The sequence below is a fragment of the Petromyzon marinus genome (genome assembly GCF_048934315.1).
Source record: "Petromyzon marinus isolate PM22_M1 ecotype Great Lakes invasive population chromosome 83 unlocalized genomic scaffold, UKy_Petmar_22M1.pri1.0 chr83_unloc.1, whole genome shotgun sequence".
Lineage (NCBI taxonomy): Eukaryota > Metazoa > Chordata > Hyperoartia > Petromyzontiformes > Petromyzontidae > Petromyzon > Petromyzon marinus.
The window spans coordinates 5,850-19,416 of NW_027422634.1; the positions used below are offsets into that span (position 1 = coordinate 5,850).

The window sequence follows — 13,567 nt, forward strand, 5'->3', positions numbered from 1 at the left end:
GTCTGTATCTCTGTGTGTGTGTGTCTGTGTGTCTGTCTGTGTGTGTGTGTGTCTGTGTCTCTGTGTGTCTGTGTGTGTAGCCACAGTGCCGGTAGCCTTCATAGACGCAGCTGCAGCTACTCCCTTCTAACTGCATTTGCCACTACAGCCTTGTCAGAGGCTACCTGGAGGAGCTTTGTCTGTCTGTAGTGAACAGCACTTGCCCCTACAGCCCTGTCAGAGGCTAACTGGGGGAGCTTTGTCTGTGTGTAGTGAACAGCACTTGCCTCTACAGCCCTGTCAGAGGCTACCTGGGGGAGCTTTGTCTGTGTGTAGTGAACAGCACTTGCGCCTACAGCCCTGTTAGAGGCTACCTGGGTCAACATTGTCTCTGTCTGTGTGTTTCGCTCCAGTCACAGACAACTCTGCATCACAATCGATGGACTGCATTGAAGGTGAGCCACTCACCCAGTCACTCACCCAGCCACTCACCCAGCCAATCACCCAGTCACTCACTCAGTCACTCACCCAGCCACTCACCCAGTCACTCACCCAGTCACTCACCCAGCCACGCACCCAGTCACTCACTCAGCCACTCACCCAGCCACTCACCCAGTCACTCACCCAGCCACTCACCCAGGCACTCACCCAGTCACTCACTCAGCCACTCACCCAGCCACTCCCCCAGTCAATCACCCAGTCACTCACCCAGTCACTCATCCAGTCACTCACCCAGCCACTCACCCAGTCACTCACCTAGCCACTCACCCAGTCACTCACCCAGTCACTCACCCAGCCACTCACCCATTCACTTAGTCACTCACCCAATCACTCACCCAGTGACTCACCAAGCCACTCACCCAGCTACTCACCCAGCCACTCACCCAGTCACTCACCTAGCCACTCACCCAGTCACTCACCCAGTCACTTAGTAACTCACCTAGCCACTCACCCAGTCACTTACTCAGTCAATCACCCAGCCACTCACCCAGTCACTCACCCAGTCACTCACCCAGCCACTCACCCAGTCACTCACTCAGCCACTCACTCAGCCACTCACCCAGTCACTCACCCAGCCACTCACCCAGTCACTCACCCAGCCACTCACCCAGGCACTCACCCAGTCACTCACTCAGCCACTCACCCAGCCACTCACCCAGTCACTCACCCAACCACTCACCCAGCCACTCACCCAGTCACTCAACCAGCCACTCACCCAGTCACTCACCCACTCACTCACCCAGCCACTCACCCAGTCACTCACCCAGCCACTCACCCAGCCACTCACCCAGTCACTCACCCAGCCACTCACCCAGCGACTCACACAAGCACTCACCCAGTCACTCACCCAGTCACTCACCCAGCCACTCACCCAGCCACTCACCCAGCCACTCAACCAGCCACTCACCCAGTCACTCACCCACTCACTCACCCAGTCACTCACCCAGTCACTCACCCAGCCACTCACACAGGCACTCACCCAGGCACTCACCCAGCCACTCACCCAGTCACTCACCCAGTCACTCACCTAGCCACTCACCCAGTCACTCACCCAGGCACTCACCCAGCTACTCACCCAGCCACGCACCCAGTCACTCACCCAGCCACTCACCCAGCCACTCACCCACTCACTCACCCAGCCACTCACCCAGTCACTCACCCAGCCACTCACCCAGCCACTCACCCAGTCACTCACCCAGCCACTCACCCAGCCACTCACACAAGCACTCACCCAGTCACTCACCCAGTCACTCACTCAGCCACTCAACCAGCCACTCACCCAGCCACTCACTCAGCCACTCAACCAGCCACTCACCCAGTCACTCACCCACTCACTCACTCAGCCACTCACCCAGCCACTCACCCAGTCACTCACCCAGCGACTCACCCAGCCACTCACCCAGTCACTCACCCAGCCACTCACCCAGTCACTCACCGACTCACTCACCCAGCCACTCACCCAGCCACTCACCCAGCCACTCACGCAGTCACTCACCCAGCCACTCACCCAGCCACTCACACAAACACTCACCCAGTCACTCACCCAGTCACTCACCCAGCCACTCACCCAGCCACTCACCCAGCCACTCACTCAGCCAATCAACCAGCCACTCACCCAGTCACTCACCCACTCACTCACCCAGTCACTCACCCAGCCACTCACACAGGCACTCACCCAGGCACTCACCCAGCCACTCACCCAGTCACTCACCCAGTCACTCACATAGCCACTCACCCAGTCACTCACCCAGCCACTCACCCAGCCACTCACCCAGTCACTCACCCAGCCACTCACCCAGCCACTCACTCACCCAGCCACTCACCCAGTCACTCACCCAGCCACTCACCCAGCCACTCACCCAGTCACTCACCCAGCCACTCACCCAGCCACTCACACAAGCACTCACCTAGTCACTCACCCAGCCACTCACCCAGCCACTCACCCAGCCACTCACTTAGCCACTCAACCAGCCACTCACCCAGTCACTCACCCACTCACTCACCCAGTCACTCACCCAGTCAGTCACCCAGCCACTCACACAGGCACTCACCCAGGCACTCACCCAGCCACTCACCCAGTCACTCACCCAGTCACTCACCTAGCCACTCACCCAGTCACTCACCCAGGCACTCACCCAGCCACTCACCCAGCCACTCACCCAGTCACTCACCCAGCCACTCACCCAGCCACTCACCCACTCACTCACCCAGCCACTCACCCAGTCACTCACCCAGCCACTCACCCAGCCACTCACCCAGTCACTCACCCAGCCACTCACCCAGCCACTCACCCAGTCAGTCACCCAGCCACTCACACAGGCACTCACCCAGGCACTCACCCAGCCACTCACCCAGTCACTCACCCAGTCACTCACCTAGCCACTCACCCAGTCACTCACCCAGCCACTCACCCAGCCACTCACCCAGTCACTCACCCAGCCACTCACCCAGCCACTCACCCACTCACTCACCCAGCCACTCACCCAGTCACTCACCCAGCCACTCACCCAGCCACTCACCCAGTCACTCACCCAGCCACTCACCCAGCCACTCACACAAGCACTCACCCAGCCACTCACCCAGTCACTCACCCACTCACTCACCCAGCCACTCACCCAGTCACTCACCCAGCCACTCACCCAGCCACTCACCCAGTCACTCACTCAGCCACTCAACCAGCCACTCACCCAGTCACTCACCCAGCCACTCACCCAGTCACTCACCCAGGCACTCACCCAGTCACTCACCCAGTCACTCACTCAGCCACTCAACCAGCCACTCACCCAGTCACTCACCCAGCCACTCACCCAGTCACTCACCCAGGCACTCACCCAGCCACTCACCCAGCCACTCACCCAGCCACTCACCCAGTCACTCACCCAGCCACTCACCCAGCCACTCACCCAGTCACTCACCCAGTCACTCACTCAGCCACTCAGCCAGCCACTCACCCAGCCACTCATCCAGTCACTCACCCACAAACTCACCTAGTTACTCACCCAGTCACTTAGTCACTCACCTAGCCACTCACCCAGCCACTCACCCAGTCACTCACCCAGTCACTCACCCAGTCACTCACTCAGCCACTCAACCAGCCACTCACCCAGCTACTCACCCAGTCACTCACCCAGTCACTCACCCAGAAACTCACCTAGTCACTCACCCAGTCACTTAGTCACTCACCTAGCCACTCACCCAGCCACTCACCCAGTCACTCACCCAGCCACTCACCCACCCACTCACCCAGTCACTCACCCAGTCTCTCACCCAGTCACTCACCTAGCCACTGACCCAGTCACTCACCCAGTCACTCACCCAGTCACCCACCCACTCACCCACCCACCCATTCACCCACCCACTCACCCACCCACTCACCCCCCCACCCACCCCCACCCTCAGCCCTCTCCCTCTGCCCCTCCCTCCCCTCCTGTGGCCCCTCCCTCACCGCCGCTCGCCGCCACTGCCTCCTCCTCGAGCCACGCCCCTCTCAGCCACGCCCCTCCCCAGAGCCCCGCCCACCGGCGACGCCCACAGCGCCTTCGTGGCTGTGCGAGGAGGCCCTGGGGGCACTCCGCCTCGGGCCCCTGGGGCACTGCAGGTGCCCTAGGGGCACTCAGGGGGAGAGGCGATGCCTGGACATCTACTGGGGCATTCGTGCTGGTAAGTGGCTCGGTCAGTCACTCAGTCAGTCACTCAGACAGTCAGTCAGTCAGTTAGTCAGTTAGTCACTCAGTCAGTCACTCAGTCAGTGACTCAGACAGTCAGTCACTCAGTCACTCAGTCAGTCAATCAGTCAGTCAGTCACTCAGTTAGTCAGTTAGTCACTCAGTCAGTCACTCAGTCAGTGACTCAGACAGTCAGTCACTCAGTCACTCAGTCAGTCACTCAGTCACTCAGTCAGTCAGTCAGTAACTCAGTCACTCAGTCAGTCAGTCACTCAGTCACTTAGTCAGTCAGTCACTCAGTGTGGGTGCCCTAGGGGCACTCAGGGGGAGAGGCGATGCCTGGACATCTACTGGGGAATTCGTGCTGGTAAGTGGCTCAGTCAGTCACTCAGTCAGTCAATCAGTCAGTCAGTCACTCAGTCAGTCACTCAGTCAATCAGTCAGTCACTCAGTAAGTTACTCAGTCACTCAGTCAATCAGTCAGTCAGTCACTCAGTCAGTCAATCAGTCAGTCAGTCACTCAGTCAGTCAGTTAGTGAGTCACTTAGTCAGTCACTCATCTACCCACTTGAGCTTTGTCTGTGTCTCTGTGTGTACAATAGTCAGCACTTGACCCTACAGCCCTGCTAGAGGCTACCTGGGCCACCTTTTTCTGTGTGACAGCACTTGCCCCTACAGCTAGAGGCTACCTGGGCCACCTTTGTCTGTGTGACAGAACTTGCCCCTTACAGCTAGAGACTACCTGGGCCACCTTTGTCTGTGTGACAGCATTTGCCCCTGCAGCTAGAGGCTACCTGGGGGAGCTTTGTCTGTGTCTCAGCACTTGCCCCTACAGCTAGAGGCTACCTGGGGCCACCTTTGTCTGTATCTCAGCACTTGCCCCTGCAGCTAGAGGCTACCTGGGGCCTCCTTTAACTGTATCTCAGCACTTGCCCCTACAGCCCTGCTAGAGGCTACCTGCGCCACCTTTGTCTGTGTGACAGCACTTGCCCCTGCAGCTAGAGGCTACCTGGGGCCACCTTTGTATTTGTGACAGCACTTGCCCCTACAGCTAGAGGCTACCTGGGCCACCTTTGTCTGTGTGACAGCACTTGCCCCTGCAGCTAGAGGCTACCTGGGGCCACCTTTGTCTGTGTGACAGCACTTGCCCCTGCAGCTAGAGGCTACCTGGGGCCACCTTTGTATTTGTGACAGCACTTGCCCCTACAGCTAGAGGCTACCTGGGCCACCTTTGTCTGTGTGACAGCACTTGCCCCTAAAGCCCTGCTAGAGGCTACCTGGGCCACCTTTGTCTGTGTCTCAGCACTTGCCCCTACAGCTAGAGGCTACCTGGGCCTCCTTTGGCTGTGTGACAGCACTTGCCCCTGCTGCTAGAGGCTACCTGGGGCCACCATTATCTGTGTGACAGCACTTGCCCCTGCTGCTAGAGGCTACCTGGGGCCACCTTTATCTGTGTGACAGCACTTGCCCCTACAGGTAGAGGCTACCTGGGCCACCTTTATCTGTGTGACAGCACTTGCCCCTGCTGCTAGAGGCTACCTGGGGCTACCTTTATCTGTGTGACAGCACTTGCCCCTACAGGTAGAGGCTACCTGGGCCACCTTTGTCTGTGTGACAGCACTTGCCCCTACAGCTAGAGGCTACCTGGGGACACCTTTATCTGTGTCTCAGCACTTGCCCCTACTGCCCTGCTAGAGGCTACCTGGGCCACCTTTGTCTTTGTGTAGGCGGAGGCGACGATTTGGAGCACTCACCTTACACAGAAGGTAGAGTCAGTGCTGGTAACGATCTCACTCACCACTACACTCACCACTAGTACACTCACCACTCACCACACACTCACCACTAGTACACTCACCACTAGTACACTCACCACTCACCACACACTCACCACTAGTACACTCACCACTCACCACACACTCACCACTAGTACACTCACCACTAGTACACTCACCACTCACCACACACTCACCACTAGTACACTCACCACTAGTACACTCACCACACACTCACCACTAGTACACTCACCACTCACCACACACTCACCACTAGTACACTCACCACTAGTACACTCACCACTCACCACACACTCACCACTAGTACACTCACCACTCACCACACACTCACCACTAGTACACTCACCACTAGTACACTCACCACTACACTCACCACTAGTACACTCACCACTAGTACACTCACCACTAGTACACTCACTCACCACTAGTACACTCACCACTACACTCAGCACTACACTCACCACTACACTCACCACTAGTACACTCACTCACCACTAGTACACTCACCACTAGTACACTCACCACTATACTCACCACTAGTACACTCACCACTACACTCACCACTACACTCACCACTAGTACACTCACTCACCACTAGTACACTCACCACTAGTACACTCACCACTACACTCACCACTAGTACACTCACCACTAGTACACTCACCACTCACCACACACTCACCACTAGTACACTCACCACTAGTACACTCACCACTACACTCACCACTAGTACACTCACCACTAGTACACTCACCACTACACTCACCACTAGTACACTCACCACTAGTACACTCACCACTACACTCACCACTACACTCACCACTAGTACACTCACCACTAGTACACTCACCACTAGTACACTCACCACTACACTCACCACCAAACTCAAAACTAGTACACTCACCACTAGTACACTCACCACTAGTACACTCACCACTCACACTCACCACTAGTACACTCACCACTAGTACACTCACTCACTCACCACTAGTACACTCACCACTAGTACACTCACCACTAGTACACTCACCACTACACTCACCACTAGTACACTCACCACTAGTACACTCACCACTAGTACACTCACCACTAGTACACTCACCACTACACTCAGCACTACACTCACCACTACACTCACCACTAGTACACTCACTCACCACTAGTACACTCACCACTAGTACACTCACCACTATACTCACCACTAGTACACTCACCACTACACTCACCACTACACTCACCACTAGTACACTCACTCACCACTAGTACACTCACCACTAGTACACTCACCACTAGTACACTCACCACTAGCACACTCACCACTACACTCACCACTAGTACACTCACCACTAGTACACTCACCACTAGTACACTCACCACTACACTCACCACTACACTCACCACTAGTACACTCACCACTACACTCACCACTAGTACACTCACCACTAGTACACTCACCACTACACTCACCACTACACTCACCACTAGTACACTCACCACTAACACACTCACCGCTAGTATACTCACCACTAGTACACTCACCACTAGTACACTCACCACTACAGTCACCACTAGTACACTCACCACTACACTCACCACTACACTCACCACTAGTACACTCACCACTACACTCACCACTAGTACACTCACCACTACACTCACCACTAGTACACTCACCACTACACTCACCACTCACACTCACCACCAGTACACTCACCACTAGTACACTCACCACTAGTACACTCACTCACCACTAGTACACTCACCACACACTCACCACTAGTACACTCACCACTAGTACACTCACCACTAGTACACTCACCACACACTCACCACTAGTACACTCACCACTAGTACACTCACCACTAGTACACTCACCACTAGTACACTCACCACTACACTCACCACTAGTACACTCACCACTAGTACACTCACCACTAGTACACTCACCACTACACTCACCACTAGTACACTCACCACTAGTACACTCACCACTAGTACACTCACCACTAGTACACTCACCACTACACTCACCACTAGTACACTCACCACTAGTACACTCACCACTAGTACACTCACCACTAGTACACTCACGACTACACTCACCACTACACTCACCACTAGTACACTCACCACTACACTCACCACTCACTCACCACTAGTACACTCACCACTACACTCACCACTAGTACACTCACCACTAGTACACTCACCACTACACTCACCACTAGTACACTCACCACTAGTACACTCACCACTAGTACACTCACCACTACACTCACCACTAGTACACTCACCACTAGTACACTCACCACTACACTCACCACTAGTACACTCACCACTACACTCACCACTAGTACACTCACCACTAGTACACTCACCACTAGTACACTCACCACTAGTACACTCACTACTACACTAACCACTAGTACACTCACCACTACACTCACCACTAGTACACTCACCACTACACTCACCACTAGTACACTCACCACCAGTACACTCACCACTAGTACACTCACCACTACACTCACCACTAGTACACTCACCACTACACTCACCACTAGTACACTCACCACTAGTACACTCACCACTACACTCACCACTAGTACACTCACCACTAGTACACTCACCACTACACTCACCACTAGTACACTCACCACTAGTACACTCACCACTACACTCACCGCTAGTACACTCACCACTAGCACACTCACCACTAGTACACTCACCACTAGTACACTCACCACTACACTCACCACTAGTACACTCACCACTAGTACACTCACCACTACAGTAACCACTAGTACACTCACCACTACACTCACCACCACACTCACCACTAGTACACTCACCACTACACTCACCACTAGTACACTCACCACTACACTCACCACTAGTACACTCACCACCAGTACACTCACCACTAGTACACTCACCACTACACTCACCACTAGTACACTCACCACTACACTCACCACTAGTACACTCACCACTAGTACACTCACCACTACACTCACCACTAGTACACTCACCACTAGTACACTCACCACTACACTCACCACTACACTCACCACTAGTACACTCACCACTAGTACACTCACCACTAGTACACTCACCACTACACTCACCACTAGTATACTCACCACTAGTACACTCACCACTAGTACACTCACTCACCACTAGTACACTCAAAACTAGTACACTCACCACTCACTCACCACTAGTACACTCACCACTAGTACACTCACCACTACACTCACCACTAGTACACTCACCACTAGTACAGTCACCACTAGTACACTCACCACTAGTACACTCACCACTACACTCACCACTACACTCACCACTAGTACACTCACCACCACTACACTCACCACTACACTAACTCACCACTACACTCACCACTAGTACACTCACCACTACACTCACCACTACACTCACCACTAGTACACTCACCACTACACTCACCACTAGTACACTCACCACTAGTACACTCAATCACTACTACACTCACCACTAGTACACTCACCACTAGTACACTCACCACTAGTACACTCACCACTACACTCACCACTACACTCACCGCTAGTACACTCACCACTAGTACACTCACCACTAGTACACTCACCACTAGTACACTCACCATTACACTCACCACTAGTACACTCACCACTACACTCACCACTAGTACACTCACCACTACACTCACCATTAGTACACTCACCACTAGTGCACTCACCACTACACTCACCGCTAGTACACTCACTCACCACTACACTCACCACTAGTACACTCACCACTAGTACACTCACCACTACACTCACCACTAGTACACTCACCACTACACTCACCACTACATTCACCACTAGTACACTCACCACTACACTCACCACTCACACTCACCACTACACTCACCACTAGTACACTCACCACTATTACACTCACTCACCACTACACTCACCACTAGTACACTCACCACTAGTACACTCACCACTACACTCACCACTAGTACACTCACCACTAGTACACTCACCACTAGTACACTCACCACTACACTCACCACTAGTACACTCACCACTAGTACACTCACCACTAGTACACTCACCACTAGTACACTCACCACTACACTCACCACTAGTACACTCACCACTAGTACACTCACCACTAGTACACTCACCACTAGTACACTCACGACTACACTCACCACTACACTCACCACTAGTACACTCACCACTACACTCACCACTCACTCACCACTAGTACACTCACCACTACACTCACCACTAGTACACTCACCACTAGTACACTCACCACTACACTCACCACTAGTACACTCACCACTAGTACACTCACCACTAGTACACTCACCACTACACTCACCACTAGTACACTCACCACTAGTACACTCACCACTACACTCACCACTAGTACACTCACCACTACACTCACCACTAGTACACTCACCACTAGTACACTCACCACTAGTACACTCACCACTAGTACACTCACTACTACACTAACCACTAGTACACTCACCACTACACTCACCACTAGTACACTCACCACTACACTCACCACTAGTACACTCACCACCAGTACACTCACCACTAGTACACTCACCACTACACTCACCACTAGTACACTCACCACTACACTCACCACTAGTACACTCACCACTAGTACACTCACCACTACACTCACCACTAGTACACTCACCACTAGTACACTCACCACTACACTCACCACTAGTACACTCACCACTAGTACACTCACCACTACACTCACCGCTAGTACACTCACCACTAGCACACTCACCACTAGTACACTCACCACTAGTACACTCACCACTACACTCACCACTAGTACACTCACCACTAGTACACTCACCACTACAGTAACCACTAGTACACTCACCACTACACTCACCACCACACTCACCACTAGTACACTCACCACTACACTCACCACTAGTACACTCACCACTACACTCACCACTAGTACACTCACCACCAGTACACTCACCACTAGTACACTCACCACTACACTCACCACTAGTACACTCACCACTACACTCACCACTAGTACACTCACCACTAGTACACTCACCACTACACTCACCACTAGTACACTCACCACTAGTACACTCACCACTACACTCACCACTACACTCACCACTAGTACACTCACCACTAGTACACTCACCACTAGTACACTCACCACTACACTCACCACTAGTATACTCACCACTAGTACACTCACCACTAGTACACTCACTCACCACTAGTACACTCAAAACTAGTACACTCACCACTCACTCACCACTAGTACACTCACCACTAGTACACTCACCACTACACTCACCACTAGTACACTCACCACTAGTACAGTCACCACTAGTACACTCACCACTAGTACACTCACCACTACACTCACCACTACACTCACCACTAGTACACTCACCACCACTACACTCACCACTACACTAACTCACCACTACACTCACCACTAGTACACTCACCACTACACTCACCACTACACTCACCACTAGTACACTCACCACTACACTCACCACTAGTACACTCACCACTAGTACACTCAATCACTACTACACTCACCACTAGTACACTCACCACTAGTACACTCACCACTAGTACACTCACCACTACACTCACCACTACACTCACCGCTAGTACACTCACCACTAGTACACTCACCACTAGTACACTCACCACTAGTACACTCACCATTACACTCACCACTAGTACACTCACCACTACACTCACCACTAGTACACTCACCACTACACTCACCATTAGTACACTCACCACTAGTGCACTCACCACTACACTCACCGCTAGTACACTCACTCACCACTACACTCACCACTAGTACACTCACCACTAGTACACTCACCACTACACTCACCACTAGTACACTCACCACTACACTCACCACTACATTCACCACTAGTACACTCACCACTACACTCACCACTCACACTCACCACTACACTCACCACTAGTACACTCACCACTATTACACTCACTCACCACTACACTCACCACTAGTACACTCACCACTAGTACACTCACTCAGCACGAGTACACTCACCACTAGTACACTCACCACTACACTCACCACTAGTACACTCACCACTAGTACACTAAATCACTAGTACACTCACCACTAGTACACTCACCACTTCACTCACCACTAGTACACTCACCACCACTACACTGACCACTAGTACACTCACCCACCCACTCAATCACTCACTCAGCCACCCACTCACCCACCCACTCACCCACTCACTCACCCACCCACTCACCCACCCACTCACCCACTCACTCACTCAACCACTCAACCACTCACCCACCCACTCACCCACTCACTCACTCACCCACTCACTCACCCACCCACCCACTCACCCACCCACTCACCCACTCACTCACTCAACCACTCAACCACTCACCCACCCACCCACCCACTCACTCACCCACTCACACAATCACTCACTCACTGACCCACTCACCCACTCACTCACCCACTCACTCACCCTCCCAACCACCCACCCACCCACTCACCCACCCACCCACCCACTCACTCACCCACTCACTCACCCACCCACCCACTCACCCACTCACCCACTCACTCACTCAGCCACTCACCCACCCACCCACTCACTCATTCACCCACCCACCCACCCACTCACCCACCCACCCACCCACTCACTCACCCACCCACCCACCCACTCACTCACCCACCCACTCACTCACCCACTCACTCACCCACCCACTCACCCACCCACTCACCAACTCACTCACCCACTCACCCACCCACTCACCCACCCACCCAACCACTCACTCACCCACCCACTCACCCACCCACTCACCAACTCACTCACCCACTCACCCACCCACTCACTCACCCACCCACCCACCCACTCACCCACCCACCCACTCACTCACCCACTCACTCACCCACCCACCCACTCACCCACCCACTCACCCACTCACTCACCCACTCACCCACCCACTCACCCCCACTCTCCCCTCACCCCCAACCCCACCCCTCCTCACCAGGCGAGCTATCCACCCTCACCACCACCCTCACCACCACCACCACCACCACGAGCTGCCTGCAAGCCGCTAGCGCCTGCAACGTCGACCCTACCTGCCGACGTCTCAAAACCTCCTTCGTGCGTTCATGCACCTCGTCATCCTCCAGCTCCACCTCGTCATCCTCCAGCTCCACCTCCTCCAGGCGGCGTGCGAGTCGACGTCGTGGTGGAGGTGGAGGAGGTGGTGGAGGAGGTGGAGGAGGTGGAGGAGGTGGAGGGGAGGATTTGGGGTCTGGGTCTGGGTCGAGGTATCGGGCTGGACAGAGAAGATCACCAGCAGCAGTGACGGGTGGGTGGGTGAGTGAGTGGGTGAGTGGGTGAGTGAGTGGGTGGGTGAGTGGGTGGGTGAGTGGGTGGGTGAGTGGGTGAGTGGGTGAGTGAGTGGGTGAGTGAGTGGGTGGGTGAGTGAGTGGGTGGGTGAGTGGGTGGGTGAGTGGGTGAGTGGGTGGGTGGGTGAGTGGGTGGGTGGGTGAGTGGGTGGTTGAGTGGGTGAGTGAGTGGGTGAG

The 13,567-nt window shown here is 54.2% G+C and overlaps 1 long non-coding RNA gene across 1 annotated transcript; it reads left to right on the forward strand.

Moving 5' to 3' along the window:
* Positions 1 to 350: 350 nt before the first annotated feature.
* LOC142908382 (uncharacterized) lies at positions 351 to 13,224 on the forward strand. The gene is made up of 4 exons (XR_012931704.1): positions 351 to 434; positions 3,880 to 4,140; positions 5,873 to 5,926; positions 13,024 to 13,224. It is a non-coding gene; the product is annotated as an uncharacterized LOC142908382 (long non-coding RNA).
* The last annotated feature ends 343 nt before the right edge of the window (positions 13,225 to 13,567 follow it).